Raw genomic sequence first — 18,776 nt, 5'->3', positions numbered from 1 at the left:
ATCTCACGGACTATGCTATGGCGGCTGATTGGCGGCTCACACGGGCTGCTTTGATGACTACGTGGCTGCAGTTCACGGAGCAAATTCCCAAGTCCCGAGTTGTTTAGCAACCATGAGCCTGTACACGTCAACCCTAAACTCCTAGCGACATAATTTCGTCCTGGGACGTACGATGCGTCGTTGGAAATGCCGAAAGGGAACTGTATAGTGCTTACACTTTTTGTTTTTATGCATTTCGAGGCCATCAGTGATAATCCGCTCTATGTAATGTGAACAGTTCCGAGGCTCCGCCTTTTGCTTAAAGATAACTTAATTTACGAGAGTGTTTCCCAGTGTGTTTTCAACCACTTTCAGATACTACCGTTATGCGTGAGTAGTGCCAACTCGTCTAGGAGTAAAGATAAAATTAGACCGTTTGTATTCAGCAAAAACATGCGTAATTTTCGACGACGACGAGACACCGTTGTTAAAGGATAATATACGCGGTTGAAGTCAACATACTGAGCAACAGTATTATGTACGCCCACTATCAGTTATAAACAACTTAATTAAAAGTAAGGGTAGCGCAGGGTATTTTCCACACAGTTCAGCAGCAGAGCTCAAAAAATGAATTCGCTGAGCGCAATGTATGGGTAAAACAATTTAAACAAAATATCAGCACACAGTAGTAGTTAGATAAAGTATGTTGAAAACTATACTAACCTCGGAAGCATATACGTGATTATAAACAGTGCTAATGTTACCTCGTACTTCTAGGGTGAGGTACAAGAGCAGTAAGAGTAGAGCATAGCAACAGCGTAAGATAAGAAGTAAAACACGAACTAGTAAAGTAACGTACCACAAAGAGTTGTATTCGACATAATGCCACAGTGAGTTGAACAGAGAGCAGATACGTAAGGCTGAATGCGTACAAATACACGTCAGTGACAGTCAAACAAATAGAGGAGAAGTGGCTCCTGCTCTTTCTCCCAGCTCTCTTAAATGCACCCGAACTTGTTGTTCGACCTCCCTGGTCACGACATATGCCGGCTGCGGGTGATGACAGATTATCCCGCACTCCGACCCCTCTCTTCAACGTCATTAGCCACCTTATTACTTCTTCTATTACCTTCAGCCTGCATCGCGTGTGCACCGAATATCTCATCTTCCCCCATGATGCCATTGAACAAGGTGTCCGAAAGGTTTGCAGTGAGAACCACCGGTGCACCGACTTTTAATGCGACGTACTTCGGTATCTTGGACCTCTTCAGGCTTCGCAAGTCTCCGGAATTTTTTGCAGCGTAGGTAGTGTGTTTGCCTTGGAGCTGGTTTAGCTTTTCAGCATTGAAGATATCTGTTTCGAAATTGCGCGAAAAGAGAACAGTGGTACCTGTTGATTGTTGTTGTTGCAGAGGGCGAGGTACTTCTGTCAGCAGAGAAGAAGAGGCTTCAGATAGATGCTGGCCTGTAGCGAGTTCATTGATGCAGGTGATCAATGTTGCATCTTGCTGGCGAGGAACTTGCTCCGGCCAGTAGCACCTTATGGGGGAAACTGCTAAAAACAGGAGACAAGAAACAATAGTGGCCGTTGTCTCCATATTCTGGGCTTGCAACAGGTGGCAGTTGGTAAAAGTCTCCAGCCATGATGACTTGTATGCCGCCAAAGCGAAGATTTGAAGACCTGACTACTCGGCAAATTTATTCGAACGACTCAAGAGTTAGTTGGCTCAACATAGAAACCTCGTCGATAATGACAGCATCTGCAGATAGTATATTGAGTTTAGCAGACCTGTATGCATCGTCTGTAGCAATGAGATGCGCCAAGTACTCCGCACTGAAGCGCCCATCACCGATTCCTGACCACTTGTGGAGGGTAGTTCCTCCATAGTCGTGTAGTGCGCTAGCTGACACGCCTGTAAAAAACGTATCAGCTCCGTTTATAGCAAAGGTTTTTTTAAGCCGGATTAAACTTCCTATGCAGTAAGAAATCCATTTACTAGTTTAATTATGCTAATAACATTTTATTTTGAAGTAATATTTGTTAGGTTATTTATAATATTATGTTATCAATTGTTTGTTATACCACAAAACATTTCCATTAAAGTGGCAGAAATGATCTTGTTGAACGTTTCAATATCTAATACCGTTGACACACCGAACTTTCAATGCGCTTTGATGCGCATTGATGCGCTTCAACGCGGTTGTGTACACACCAGATACGGTTGTAATGCGCATCAATGCGCATTATTTTCAATCCACATACGTATGTGGATTCAGCAGTTCGCTTACGGTTCGATTCGGTTCGGTTCGGTTCTGTTTGGCGGTGTGTGAACGATATTATAAGCACGTGAAAACTTAACAGCAGTAGTTCATACCTGTTGTGCTCAAGACACCAATAGATTTCCCAAGGCTTTTTAATGCCTCTGCAATTCTTCTTAGTAGGAAGGTTTTTCCAGTACCTACAAAATGAATGTTCAAGGTTCGTATGACTATGAATTAATATTATAGATGCAGGTAATCATGTATATATCTTATATGTCACATACACCCACGCGAGCGCACGCACGCACGCACGCACGCACGCACGCACACACACACACACAATATATTGCCTTATTAGAGCTATTGACATTTATATTTAAGTTTGAGAAATAAATACCTGCTTGTCCTGAAACTAGAAATATTATATCTATCTATCTATCTAATCTATTATCTTATTATAGCTATTGGTGTTGTCTATTGATATTTATATTTAGGTTTGAGAAAAAAATACCCGCTTGTCCTAGTACTAGAATATTGTGGCCTTCTTTCACCAATCTTATGGCACTTTCTTGCAACCCTGTCAACTTGAACATTTTACACGTAAAATCTGACTTTATTAGCTATATTATGCAATTTGTAAATGTAAAACACACTAATAGTAATACAAGTCAGAGATTTTATGAGGCTGCTGAAGAACTTGTCGGCAAGGATCAGTTTACAGTACGCGACACATAGCAGTAGATCTTATGCAGAATAGGTTATGCGTACCCAACAGCTGCTCCAACTGTCAGACTGTACACTCCGATATACCTGTCTTGAAAACGTGCCGAGGTAACGAAAGTTGGAGCCGTCTATGGTATCTATAGCAACGCTCCACTGGCGGCTTTGACGGGGCTCGCATTGGGAGGCGGAAAGCAGTGTTGTTATATCCCAAAATGCAGTGCGCCGCCTTTAGCCATGTACTTAAGTTTGTAACATCCAGTGGGTAACGGGAGCAAACGCGAGAATTTCGTCAGTCTTTGTGTGATTTCGCGTGACACAGCTCGGTTACGAACAGAGACATGTTTTTATAACAAGTGAACACTGTTGTTGAAGGAGAAACAAAGATGGAAGCTGTTGCTCAGTAGTTGTGTTGAAATCGTTTGAAATGCAGCGAGCGTCGAGCGAATTTTGGGATCGCGCTTTCTCACCTGCTCTATATATTAGTGCAAGCGTGCATTGCCGTGCAACAGTGGCGCCGCGAGAGCAATGGCTGCCGGTAATTCAATCAAAGATCATATACAATAAGATGGGACAGCCGCTATGCTTGCCATACAGTTTCGATGTCCCACGCGCGATACCAGCGCCGACCAACGGCGAGTTAGGGTTCGCAGCTTACCAGCTGACTGCTAACAACAGTAGAATATATTCAGGCGACACTCGAAAGGTGCTCAAGTGAAAAAAACAACATGATTTATTATAAATCGATGTTCAATTACATTTTTATCTCATAAGCTCATTGCTATAGGTAGCTTGCACGAAATCTGACATACAGTGTTAACTTTAGCCGTACTAGAACGAGGGAATAAATACATTTTTAAGCAGGTTAACCTTCGTGTGCACATCAGCATAGTCGCAGCGTCAGTGTAACGGTTCATATAAATATAATATGCCACCTCATAACCCCGTGTAGAATATTCGTGCATGTAGAAAGTAGTGAATATTTGTGCACCTGAATATAATGCAAGGGGCTGTAATGAAGAATGATAACAAATTGATATAGATCAGCATTACAATTCGGATTATAATTAAAATGGTTTGCAATTTATATAGAGAGGAAGGAATGTGTTTCGTTGTGGGTGATAGAAACAAGAAAAACATATTGCAGCGAATTGGTCTCATCGAAGTATTATTCACAGAATAATTACTATATGGTACTATTTTATCATATTTTAACTAGCAACCATATATCTCGTAACACACGCTACAGAAATGATAACAAGGGAATCCTTGCACCCCCTTTAGAAAAGTGTCATAAACTCAAAATAATATAGCAGCACATTAAACAAAGAATCACGACTGAGGATTAAACCGATTTAAGAAAACACAACAACCAACAACGCCATCCTTCCACAATATGGCTACTCTACCCCACACACGAGTCAACATTCAAGTGCTTCAAAATGAAGTCACGTGACAGCGCGAAAAACCCAACATACTGTAACCACAGCCAAGTTATCCCTACAGTGGAGATAACACAGATATACGGATTATCTACGTGTATGAATATTAAATAATTCTTAATACATTTGGTAATACCTTGAAATTAAATTTTACCCCATCACTTGCAAAACACTTGACTGTCATTTGACCCTGCATAATTTGGCCTTTAATTTGATGATTTTGTCCCCTTTTATTTTCACTGGCTTGCCCAAAATTTGGGGAAAATTTTCTTGTATTTTCAGAGCCATAGCTTGCTATCTTGTTTGTAAGATATTGCACTTGCGTGGATGGCTGGATGCACATACCGACAACACGAACACATACATGTGCCTCCACAGTTAAAATGGCCTGAATTACCATTTTGGAAATCGGGACGCTGAAATAGGAGTAGTGTTTTTTTCTTGACCGCCTTTCTTGTCTTCTTTCTTGACTTTGAACAGGATGCATGGAGATCTGTAATTCTTGGTCTTACTTGGAGTTAACACTATAGGACAGGGTGAGAAATGAAGAAGGCTTGGTAAATGTACAGGCTGGGGATGCTTGAGAGAAGTTGTGCTAAGGCAAGATTGAGAAGGTTACAGACGTTTGAAGGGTAGGGCGATTGAGTAGTAATTGACATTGCAGGGAAACATTGCAAGGACGGACGGACGGAAGGACGGACGGACGGACGGACAGCGGCGTTGCTATATCCCCGTCGCAACTTTGTCCTCATAAGTTTTTTGTATGCTATTTTATCAGTTATTGGTAAAATTCCCAATTCTATCCTTAGTGCTTCCAATGGTGTTTTGCTATGAGCTTTTATTATTTTACGTGGGTATTCATTTTGGGAGTCTTCTAACATTTTAAATTCTTCCTTAGTTATGTTGGTCCATGTTTCACTGTTGTTCAGGAAGGAAGGTATTACTGTACATTCATATAATTTAACTCTTGCTTCTATGGTATGGTTACCATAATTTTTCTCCTCTGTCCCTGATACTATTTCTCTCATGAATCTACATTTATCGGACCGTGCTTTTATCATATCCTTATACCCCCTTTGTCATTAATTTGATCACCTAGATATGAATATTTAGTGCATTTTTTAATTACCTGATTTCCTAATAATATATCTTTCTCTATCCTTTCTTTATTTGAGAATTTCATGACTATTGTGTTTGTTTTGTTTAAATTAAATTCTAATCTTTTTGATTGTGCTAATCTGTAGCATGAGTGAGCGATTTTTGTAATTGTTTTATGATCTCCAATTCCTAAAATATCGTCCATATATAGTAAAGGTCCGATTTCTATTGTGTCACTATACATGTATTTCACATTATTTAGGTAATTTAAACAGTCCAAAGTCATGCAGCATAGGACTGGTCCTAATATAGTTCATTGTTTAACTATTTCTTTTGTTATGAAATTATTCGTTTTTCCTACTGGTGTTTCTAAGTTAATTATTGCTTTTTCGTTCATTTTAAAAATTAATTCCCAGCATGGTCCCTTCAGTACCCTATACCATAATTCTACCATTGCGTCTTTTAACCATAGACTATCAAAACATTTTTGGATTTCCCCAAATAATAAAGTGATGTTTTTCTTTTGTTCCCTGTGTTTGTCAATAATGCCTCTTAGTACAAATAAGTGGTCCGTTGTGCTGAATCCCTTCTTCCCCCCACTGGTTTTGGCAAGTGTCCATAATTTTCTGTTTACGTTGCCAGATTAATTTCTCAACTATTTTACTTATAATATTGGTAAGGAAGATTCCTCTCGTATTTTTTAAGTCGCTTATAGCACCCTTCCCTTTATAGACTGTTTTAATTATCATTTTGTGCCATGGCGTTGGTATTGATTCACCATAGAGTAGTGAGTTTACTATTGATTTTATCGATTTACTCATATCATTTCCTCCATGAGTCATTAATTCGTAAACCATTCCTTGGTTATCTCTTGCTTTATTACCCTTAAGATCACTGATTGTTTGTTTCATTTCGTTGTCGGTTATATCCTCTTCTGTAATTCTTTTTGTTTATAGTTCTTATTCTTTGAAATGTTTTTTCTACTGATTCATAAATTTTACGGTCTTCCTCATTTTTATGGGTTTTTCTCTAAGCAGCTCTTCAAAATATTCCACATATTCTTTTTCGTTCCTTTTGTAGCTGTATTCCTATTCAATTATTTATTAGTCTTATTCTTTCTTAACTGTTTTATACCCGTACTAGCCACATGCGGGTATGATGAATCGAACATATCTCTCCTCCCTGCACTTCTATGGCCAAAATGCCTGTCCTGCATGTCAGACACGTAGTCATTATGATACGCAGTATTTCTATCACTTTCCGTCTCTACCACCGTTTCAAAAGCGTTCCTCTCTCTTAGCTGATCGTGATCCGGAGTGCCGAGATTATTTCTCACATTCGAGATATTCCGTACCGAATCGGTAACATTGTCGACACTCTCGGAACCACGGAACAACCAATTAAAAAGAAAACTCATTGTATCGACACCACGTATATAGCACTGTAATAAATATTAAATATCTATTCCAAATTCTAACAAAATCGATCCTATAAATGTTCACAATAAATCCCGGACGAGCCCCCAAATTTGTAGCGGTTTTAGCTCTTGGCGACTGACCCGTGACCGTGTCTTTACCGCATTCGTCAGTTATGTCTAGGGGTGTAAAATATGTCACCGCCGCGTGTAAAACCCGCCTACAAATTAGATCGATATTGCTATAGTTTATATATGTGCCGTGGTGTCAATGCGGAGATAGAGAACGAAATTAGAGAGTAGAAACATTTATAGTTATTGGTAACGTAAGAAATATATCTTTAATTTAACATGTAAACAACGTACAAGGAATCACACTATTTACAACAATTAATTCACTCTATAGTTCTACAACAGTTCATACAGACAATTTACTTACTATATATTCGAAGTACTATCTCTCTGTCGAATCTCCTTTAGTTATCACCGTATCGAACTCTTATACTCTTTAGTTATATCCTCCCAACTCCCCAAATCGAACTCTCTCTCTCTCTCTGTTTAGTTATATCCTCCCACTCCCCAAATCGAACTGCTTCTTCCTATTTAGTTATTTCCTCCCACTCCCCAAATCGAACTGCTCTCCCCCCTGATTTACGCTCTATTTATCTCATCTTGACAATGGTACATGTAAATACAATCAGCTGTTCGCTTCTAGATGTCACGTGGGTTTCACCAACCAATCAGCGTGACGTTGACATGACAATGACGTATACAAACATGGACGAACGCTGGACGAACGATGGACGAAATCTCGTCACCTGGACGAGAAAACGGACGAACATGTAAACAGACGGTAATTGTATGTGTGGCGTCACACGCGTTCCCAGACTAGGTAATTGCTGAGGTACTCACTGGAACCACGGGCAAGGGTGTGCTGTTAATGATTTCTGTGTTGTGTATTGTATAACTTATTTGTGAGGTCGCGGTGTCATTTGTGCTGTGTTTTAGTGTGTTTTGCGACTGCTCACAATTGGTTGTTGTGGGATAGCTAGTGCCTTACATGGAGGCAGCCATGTTGGATGGGTTAGGCCACCTCCTCTAGTGGGCGGAATGTATTTTCCTCTTACGCCGGAAAATAAACAGCTGCTACGGTGCTGTGAAAACGGGATGACCACGGTTGTGTTTTGTCCCGGATTGGCTGAATCACATAGAGTTTTGTGGGCCGTTAGAGAAGGTAGCACTCGAGTTTGTCTCGGGCGTCTAGGAGTATTAACACTCGAGTTCGTGCGCGGGGTCGAGTGAGTAGGCCCCGCCATTAAGCTAGTCCACTCTGTCATGAGCCAATATAGATTGGAGAGCGCGGCCTGAGTTGTGTGCAGAGATGAGAGTATGGTGACGACAGCTAGCGTACGTGTCTGGATACAGTAACAATACGGTTCACAGTGTTCGACGTGCGCTGTGATGGGTGAGACCCACAGAGGGTTCAAGGATAGAGAACATGGCGCCCAGTTAAGAGTACGGTTGGTGAGTAGGCGTGTTGATTGTCCTGTCTGGAATGTCGTTGTCGGGGAGTAAATAATACAGTGAGATAGAGTATTAAATGCGACTCTGAAATAGTAGAGAGAGGGAGTGCCAACGCTCACGTGCAGGATAGAAAACGGCCTATGCTCATATGCCTTGACAGCCGTCAGTAGAGAGCCTGCGGGTTATTAGCCCTTTGTCTGGCTACGCCTATATCTGTATGCCTTGTTTATACACCGGGTGACATTTTATTATAAGACGTAACCGTTAACGTGAGCTAGCAGAGGGGGGGTGGGGTGCCCCGTTGTCACGTTTGTGTGGGCCATTGATGACTAACCACGCTATCGCACCGAGCCGAACGAACGTCGGTTGGTACTACGGAGTGAGCCGCAGTAGCACTGAGGCGCTCTGGTGGCTAGCCTGAGTCCGGGTGGCGACGATCACGGCCATGTCAAAGCGGTCCCGACATACAGGGTGAGTGTTCTTACCTAAGGTTATTGCTAGTCACTACGTTGTCGACAGTGGCGCCGTGAGGTGGCGCAGAGAGACACCGAAAACGCTCAAACTGCGTGCCTGGACCTGCCGGTTGCCGCGATTAGTAGTAGGTGTGATTTTGTAGTCGACGGTTGCCGACGAGGGGCGGCTTACGACTGCGCGAAGGGGGTGCCCGGGCCGAAGCCGACAGGTGCGCAGGCTTCGTCGGACCTAACTGAGTTTAGCAGTGCATGAGGGGGCATGCTACGCTAGTAGGGGGATGGGGAGATAACTGACATTAACCCGCAACATCCTTGACCCGGTAAGGGTAGGGAGTGAGTAGAACCTCCCCCTCGTCGAAGAGATTCATTCTCTTGTATTATTGATCTCGACGACGCAGCAGTCTAACGCTCTAATTGGACAGCACGTCTGGTGCCGGGCTACTGTTAGCCCTGCGCCAGCCGCGTTCATGCGTAATTCTCGTGGGCGGAGGAGGCCCATCTTCTATCGCCACGAGGCGCAGCAAGTATCTGCGGGGAAAGCGGACACCCTGGCAGGGCGTCGTTTATGTCTCAACAGTGGGTATGCGTTGTTTCTCGCCGTGAGGTGTTAATGGGTTCCACATCGTGAGTGGGTATGCCTAGTCTGCGTGTTGGTGTCAGATGATGGGCAACGACTTGAGGACTTCAGGATTCCCTGATAGTGTAGTGAGGAGTTGTTGCCCGTAGGATGACCTGTATGTCTACGAGGGTGTGAGTCAGTGCCGTACTCCTGGTTGGCGAGATGGGAGCAGGTTTTAATGACGAGCGTCATTGGTGGAGAGTCTGGTAGTCGGGGACGTCTGTGGGTCAATCCGCGGTTGAATCTGCACGGCACGGATTCCCAGGTGATGGATGGACCTTGACGAGTTTTGTTGTTGCTCAGGATTTTCGCGCTTCTTAGCCTCAAGACACAAGCGGTGAGTTGCAGCAATGTGTTGGCCCTCACGGCTGGTTCTTGAGGAGAGGATCCTGGTTGAATCCGCTGGGTAGCTGGACGTTCAAGGACACGTTGTGGTTTTGAGTTCTCTAAGCCAGTGCATCGCGCACCGGGGCAAGAGAGTTAGTACATGAAAGCTACCCGTGTCACTCGTTTATGCCGGTCCCGTAGAAGATGTTGCAGACCGAAAGGAGTGGCTGTTGGTTCGTGGGGGACGCTTGGCCATTGATTGGTTAGCGAGCTTCACGTTCGGTTGTTGGCATCCTACTACGCTTGCCAATGGTTGGTAACGATTCATGCAGGTCTGGTAGATCCCGGAGTTACTAATCCCGGCTGTGGTGTGCTGAGACATGCGACAGGCGGGATAGTGTTGTCACTCCGGGGTGTTTCCTCTCTCCGGAGCGTGTTTCTGATAATACATACCTCACCTTGTCTGAGCGCTTGGGAAAGTGGGTTAGCTAAGGCTGGCGTCTCGGTGTCTCAGACGGTGGTATGCGCTATGGTCCTGCGCATCTCTGAGCATCGGAGCTCGGGGGGCCAGGATGACAGTCTCTCGCCAGCCGCTTGTTTCGGGTGCGCATGGGGGATCTTGCGATTCCTGACCATTGTACTAACGTAGAGTGGCGAGCCAGGTGTGGCCGCGTTGCGGGTAGGCGGTCGGGGTGCGGGTTCCATCTTCTACGGTCCGTGTTAGTCGGCGGAACGACAAACCCCTATGTCCGTGGAAGTTGCACCGCCACTGATTCGACGTGGACTGTTGGGCGCACCCGACGGTAGTTGCGTTCGCGTGTGTTCTCTAGCCGGCCTCGCGTACCGCCTACTCACCAGGACATTCAGATTTAATTACCTTATCGGAACGAGGAGTCGGGTTGGGACGGATTCCCGGGTTTTTTGGGTAAACTCCGAATCCGCACCATTGAATCGGTCGACGGACGGTGGTGTTTAAAACTCCGACGTATATCCCAAGCTGAGAGCTGATAATTTCAGCGCCTATAGGGGAAGGCTGACATTGTTGAGTGTCACGTGCTACGTGATGAGTGGTTTAGGTCATTTCAGGTAGGGAGCGAGACTAGTGAGCGAAAGACGTGATCCCTGAGAGAGTCCTCGATTATGTCCTGTGGAGGTAATGGGAGAAGAAAAGAGGGTGGCTGCACAAGAGCACTTGTGGTTTGTGAAAACGCCATGCACTCATCTGTCCCGACCGTGAGGGTGTATATCGTTGAAGGGTAAGTATCTTGCGCCTGCGCAGACATGCACCTGGAATACTGACGGGCTGTATCCACTCCTTTGGTTTCTTCTTAGTTGCTACCGAACGCCAGTATGTCCTGTGTGGAACATGTCATTCGCCCCATCAGGGATGGCAAGGGGCCAGCATGGTATGGTATCCGGATGGAGATGACGCCCCGCGCCGACCCTTCGCATGCGCAGGTCGTGCCGATGAGAGTGGAGAGATGCTAGATGTGCCCACATTGTCAGAAGGCCGGGCTCAGTGCTTCGGCGACGATGCGCGCACTGCCTCGGGGCACCCCCTGAGGGCGACCCCCATCCACATTCACCAACCGCCGAGTTCAACGAGTTCCTGGGGATGATGTTGCGCCCCAGCCGACACTTCGGTGACCAGGGAGGCAGCGGAAAGATGGAACTCGTCGCCTGCCCTGGCAGATAGCCAGAGACCGGCAGTCCGGCAGGCCAGCGACAGAAGGAAGGCGCACAGAGCGGACACTCATCGCCACTACGCCCAGAGAAGAGCTGGGCTGAGGATAGCGCGGGAGGAGGGGCATAAGCCCAGGCACCGAGATAGCATCCGCTGGCTCCTCCACGCACTGTGCGTCTGCTACGCCATGCAGTACCGTTTTGCGGTCGAACCTGACGGCTCGATCTTGAGAGGGGGAGCCAGTGCTGGAGTCGGCACCGGTCACCAACGGTTCCCAGCTAGGTAATTGTGAGCGGTGCTCACTGCGAACCACGGGCGCAGGGTGTGTGTTATATTTCTGTGTTTGTGATGTGTATAATTATTTGTGAGTCCGGCTGTATTTAGTGTGTCGTGTTTTAGTCGTGTTTTGCCTGCCCCTCAACAATTGCTGTTAGTGGATAGTCTAGTGCTACGATGGAGGGCAGCCATTTGATGGGTTAGCCACCCCCTCTAGTGGCGGAATGTATTTTCCTCTTAACGCGGAGAATAAACCAGTGACTCCGGTAGTGTGAAAGGGAAGTGACACGGTTGTGTTTTTGTCCCAACGGGAGCTTGGCTGAGTCACATAGCGAGTTTTGATGGCTTCTAGAGACGGTGCACTCGAGTTTGTCTCGCGGCGTTCTACGTGAAGTTAACACTCGAGTTCGTGGCTGGGAGTCGGGTGAGGTAGGCCCGCATAGCTAGTCCACTCTGTAGAGCCATATAGATTGGAGGGCCGGCTGAGTTGCTGTGCAGAGACTGAGAGTATGGTGACGACAGCTAGCGTACGTGTACTGGTACAGTAACACGGTTCACCAGTGTTCGACGTGGCTTGTGGGTGAGACCCACAGAGGGTTCAAGGATAGAGAACATGGGCCACAGTTAAGAGCTACGGTTGGTGTGAGTAGGCAGTTTGTATTGTCTGTTGAAGTGTTCGTGTGGGGCGAGTAAATACATACAGTGAGTAGAGTAATTAAATGGAGTCCTTAAATATAGAGAGAGGGAGTGCAAACGTCACGTGCAGGATAGAAACTGGCCTATGCTCATAATGCTGGTGAGCAGCCGTGCCAGTAGAGAGCCTGCCGGTTATTTACCTTTGTCTGGTACGCTATATCTGTATAGCTTTGTTTATACACCGGGTTGACATTTATTATAAGACGTAACCGTTAACGTAAGGCTAGCAGAGCGGGGTGGGGTGCCCCGTTGTCACGTTTGTGGTGTGGCATTGATGACTAACCACGCTATCGCACCGGAGCCGGAACGAACGTCGGGTTGGGTACTACGGAGTGAGCGCAGTAGCACTGAGGCGCTCTGGTGGCTAGCTGAGTCCGGGTGGCGACGATCACGGCCATGTCAACGCATCCGGACATACTGGGTGAGTGTTCTTACCTAAGGTTATTGCTAGTCACTACGTGTCGACAGGTGGCGCCTGAGGTGGCGCAGAGAGACACCGAAAACGCTACATATGTATTGAAAGCTCACCTAAATATATCCTCTCTATGTTGTAACTATTGTTCCCCCTCCCCCCATTACTGCACTTTCTACAATATTACAACTTGGCAGTCTATATTCTATATCTACATGTATATTACTGTGATATGCCTAGTAGTCATATTACAACTTGGCAGTCTATATTATACTGATATGCCTAGTACTAGTAATCATTCAAAATAGGTAGACTCTGTTATAGGGTGATATGCCTAGTAGTCATATTACAACTTGGCAGCCTATATTCTATATCTACATGTATATTAGTGATATGCCTAGTAGTCATTTCAAATAGGTAGTCTCTAAAAAGAATACTTATTAGGTAGACTCTGTTATAGAGTGATATGCCTAGTAGTCATATTACAGCTTGTCAGTCTATATTCTAGTGATATGCCTAGTAGTCATATTATATAACTTGGTAGTCATATTATAACCTAAGTGTTATCTAATAAACCATTTACATGCTAAATTCAGTTTTCCAGTGAAACGAATAGTCATCTACATGTAGTTTGAATTATTGACTACAAACTAATTTTTTTCATCCCCGTGGAATTTCATTTTGAAAATCAAGTAAACTTACTGTTGTGCAGCTTCGCAACTTTCTCATGAAATTTATTACACTTGTCCTCTTGTCAGCATTTTACTTCCCGGTCACTCCAGACCCTTCCTTGTTGAGCCAGCGATAAGTTGCCTGGTTGAAAAATATAATAGAAACTATATGGAGAAGAAGCCATGAACTTCTGGACCTTTGGTGGTCTATTCATCTATCTCCTGGGACGGTAATGTTGATTAAATCACAGAGACCAACCTAAGGGGAGAAGTGATAGAAAACATCTCCCTGTGATGAGCTGGCCTCTCTGTGATGAATTGAGAGAGAAGTGATTTTATACATCAATTTGAAGGAAACTCATTTGCGATGTCACCATTTCTCCCTAAAATCGTGGTATAGTATATCAATAGAACTTTTAACTACTCCTGCCCATTAGGATGGTCTCGGAATCAATTCATTTTTTTGGCAAAAATGAGCTTCAGTTTACATATTTAAAATTCAACTACATGCATCTATTGTAAGTAATGCCTGGAGATGTAATGTTGAAATCACAAACAGCATACAGTTGGCACATATTTCATTGTATATGTTTTCCATAAGTCGGTAGTGTGGGGGTCTGTCCCTTATCTAGAAGGGTGTAGGTTCAAGTTCTGATTGAATTTTTATTTACATTCACATAGGAGCATGGTGTAAATATGTCGCTTCAAAATCTAAGCACAAACTGACTATGACCAAGATATGACCAAGATATTATAAACCGGAACTCCATTATATTATTGACTATGACCATTGACCAAGATATTATAAACCGGAACTCCATGCATATACTCACCTGCAAGACATGAAACCAACATAATAACACTTGACTGTTTGGGAACACTCTCTTTATGGCGTTTATTTCTTTGAAATCTTTGTCCACCATGAATTCAAATTCAAATTCAAATAAAATTTATTTTCATCGGTATAAAAATTACAGGAACATGAGCTGTATTTAGCTCGTAGACCGATATCTAACATGAGCAATATACAAAATTTACATTTAAAACAAAATAGGATGATATGATTATGAATATTTATCCTCTTCATATTCCAGACTTCCTCTTCTCTCTTCCTTTTCATCACTGCGCTTCGCTCCACCTCTTCCCTATGTTTTCGCTCCCTGATCTTCTTCAACACCTCTTTCTTATCTTTCGACATCTTCCAATTTTCCACTGCCTTCACAAATTCATTCTCATATCCTTTAATCATCTTTTCTGCATCTAATAATTTTCTGTCCAATTGTTCGATCCCCAATTCCTCTTGCTGCAGCATCTCTTCGTCATAATTCACCTCTACCTCCGACTGGAAAATTCCAGTCATCGGTAGTTCCTCTTTTGTTTTCTCTGCTCTTTTCTTTCGCTCCTCCGCCGCCTTCTTTCTCCCCACTATATCCACTACTGGCCTCTCTTTCTCCTGCTCCTGCCATCCTTTCTTGCCCCATTTCTTGTAAATGCCTTCTTTGTCGACATAGGGTAATTGATTTGACAACCATTTATATGGCCGGGCGTGGACTGGATATGTAACCAAAGGCTTGGATACCTTGTGTACTTTTACTAAGTGCCGGTTAATGTCATTAACCCTTAACTTCTTCTCATCATTGCAAACGGGGCACACCTGCCATCGTTGCATCCGTGCATGTCTTTCTCCATAATGTTTCGGGTAATGCATCGGTTTGATATTCACCCCACACCCTGGCACTGGACATACACTTTCCACCACTATATTCATACTGTCTACGGCGACACTCTCTCTACTCTCTCTCACATTCTCTCTCTCCTCTTCAAATAGTTCACTACGTTCGTCCTCCTCTAATCCAACCACTAGCAAATCCGTCTGCTCAAGTTCTTCCATCTCGGCCATTAATTTTGCAAGGATGCTCGTCGCTTCCTGTTCCTCCATCTGCAACAACATACTAATGGCCGCCGTCATTTCTTAAAAAATAGCTATATCTCGGTTAATAATCTTCGTACAGACTTGAAAATTGACTGACAGACGTAATTTGGGTTACTGTTTCATACAAAAACGTGATGCATGTGATCCAAGGGCGTTTTTGGCCACCATATTGGATTCAAAATGGCCCCCATAAAAATTACAAACTTAGCAATATTTCCGTTCACGGAAGATATAGAGACGTGAAAATTTGCAGACTAGCGCAGGTTAATAAGCTATTTTATATTAAAACAAGACACAAGTTCGAATTATAATTACAGCGGCCATATTGAATTCAACATGGCCGTTATCGCATTTTACTCTGTACTTCAAAATGATCAATGACATAGTATAACAGATACAAACAAACATAGTGAAAATGTTGAATTACAAGTTTGTCTCAGTATATAAACACAATGCCAAACTGGCAATCCCCAGTGTGAGAGAGATAATTCAAAACAACAAGTTGTAGTATACAGTACAACAGAACATGCATGGCAAGCTAAATAATACTATTGTTCAAGTTAAACAAATTTCTCGAAACTGCATTGTCCACAAGTTGTCGTAGATTGTCACTCAGTGCGGCAACATGTACCTGCACAAACACAAAGTTCAGTACATGGAAGGGATGCGTTGGAACATTTGCAAGGTCTGCATGCCTTTTTGCAGCTGCATTTTATCAGTTCCTTGCAAGATTTCGCTGCCTCTGGAAGTGCTGTCCAGAACGGAATTCATTGGTCACTGGGATCCTTAGTCCATCCCCAGTCCGATGGAGTTGGTAACTGCTGTGTAGCTACAAGGGACCGTCCCCAAATATGTCCTGCTTGGTATGCAGCCCTTTTGATGTGTTCAGCGAGGGCAGCTTCTGTCGGTGGTATCCGATCTAGCTGCCTACCTTTGGTGAACAGATGTTTCCTTGCCAGGTTTACGTGGGTGTATTGACTTGTCCTGTCATAAAGGAGTATGACGAATCTTTCCAGCTGACGCATGTTCTCATCTGTGATGCAGGTTGGCGTTTCAGATAGACACACGAATATTGGCGTTATATCAGGGTAAGCTGTCCAGGTGTCCCACGCTGTTTTCTTTCCAATGCCGCCGAACGATGAAGATGTGTCGCACCCGCTAACAGCATGGAAAAAGGGAAGTGCTCTGGCCTTCTCTTCTCCAAGGTTGGTTGCAATGGCATGAGCTGGTATCACCCTGTAGTGTTTCTTGACTCCATAAGCAATCCACAGTTCGTCAAGAGATAACTCATGGAAGTTGGCAATTGCTAGAACCACAACATCAGTGTCAACGGACCTAATCAAGACTTTCTTGTGACCGTTTTGTGCGCAATGGAGAGCATGCAAGAATATCCTAGTGTCAGATTCTTCATGATTTGATGGAGCCAGGTCGGACCCGATGTCACACGCGTGTGCAGACACAACGTTCTTGTCTACTGTGCTGTACAGCTCCTTTCCTTCAGGGGATAGCCTCGAAATGCATTGTGACAGGTACTGGTATAGCTCGCTTTTATTTTCATCCACACGGAGAAAACCCTGCCAGTTTTTTGGAATTGGTGTGGAGCTTTTGACTATCACGCGGTACCCTGTTCCCCTTTTCTGTCTCGCTGATTGCTTCAGGCTGTTCTTGATGTATCGATCCCAGACCACATCTAGGCGTTTTGCGGCTTGCAAGTTCCTGAGGATATAAGGTATGAAAACCTGATCTGCATAGTCACCAAATGTTGCACATGAGTTTGGCTGCAGCATATTCACCACGACGGAGCCATCCAAAATTTTGGCATCTACTGCCGGGGTGTTGCCATCAGGTGTAGCCAACTTATCGAGGCATCCAATGAGGTCAGACTTGGTACATTGCCTCAGCTCTCCCATGTCTGAAAGAGAAGGTGGGGAGCCCTGGTTTTCATGTTTGAAGAATTCGTCCATGTCACCGTCTCTGGACTGGCAGGAAATGTACATTCTGCCAAACAATTCACAATTTCTTTTCAGAGTTCTATTTTGGTGTGACGTCCGCGACTGTTTTGAGGATGGCGTCTTGCGGAATATAGTGATGTTGTTCGTTGGGATGATGTTTGAGACTGGACTCACTCTCTGCTCAAGCCGCTCGGTGACGTAGGTGTCATATTGCGATTGCCCTATCTCTTTAATAGTCTGGAGATTGATGACTGCACTTTCTCCCATAACTTCCTTCGTGTCCAGCCTAATGAGATCCGTGTGGTCTTCTGCCAACGGGTTGCCCATCTCCTGGAACGTTGTGACCATTGCCTTGACATGTTGAGCAAACTTCGCTTGAACGGCAGGAGATTGATCATGGTGTTTTGTAGATTTCTTAGGAGACATTCCAGGCGATGTTTCGAACTCGTCAATGATAAGAGCGATTTCTGTACCGGCTGTAATCCACTTAACCAAAGCAGAGGGATTATCTGTGATGCCAATCACACCACCATCCCCTTTGATCTGTTCATTCATTTGTTCATGGGCTTGGTCCATGGCCATGGTTGAGAAAACATGGTCCGATCTTTGTACGACAAAGTTGCCCTTTTCAAACTCCTCGTAAACCGATGGTACTAGCCGTGGCAATTGCACCATATCTTTGATGTGAATTGGGAGCCATCGTGCATAGTGCGTGTGGTCAAATGAGAACATCCAGGGAACTAGCTGCCCAAGACATTGAACGTAGAGCTTGAAGTCTGCCTCTCGGAGAGAACGCACAAATTGCAATGTAAGAAGTTCAAGTTCTAAGACCAAATTCCAGTACTGGAATTGAGGACATTGGACAGCGTTGGTACTGCACCAGGATTTGAAGTCCAGCTTTTCTTCATCTGGCGAGAGTGATCCTTCGTATGTTTGGTAGGCAGATATCTGTAGAAGATAAAGGGCTGCTGCTGTAACTTGGTGTACATATCGGGACCTGGTAACGTGTGATCCTTTCAATATTGCGTCAGCTCGGCCAGAAGTCGTGACTTCAGACTGGACTAGGATTGTTGTCCACCCACTTCCAGTTAATAAATCTCCAACCAGTTTCATGGCATTCATCTCGAGATGGAGCCCTCCCGCTACCACAACAAATCGTTCCTCACCAAAGACGTCCGGCCATGCCCACTGGATTTGCTTGGCGATACAGAATAATGGCTGATCCATGGTTATTACAGGTATTTGGCCTGGGTGTAAATACTCGATGGCTTTCGCAACAAGCTTCATGGCATGT

The sequence above is a fragment of the Priapulus caudatus genome, unplaced genomic scaffold (genome assembly GCF_000485595.1).
Source record: "Priapulus caudatus unplaced genomic scaffold, Priapulus_caudatus-5.0.1 Scaffold499, whole genome shotgun sequence".
Classification (NCBI taxonomy): Eukaryota; Metazoa; Priapulida; class Priapulimorpha; order Priapulimorphida; family Priapulidae; genus Priapulus; species Priapulus caudatus.
The sequence above is the reverse complement of the archived record's forward strand: the minus strand, read 5'-3'. Positions refer to the sequence as shown.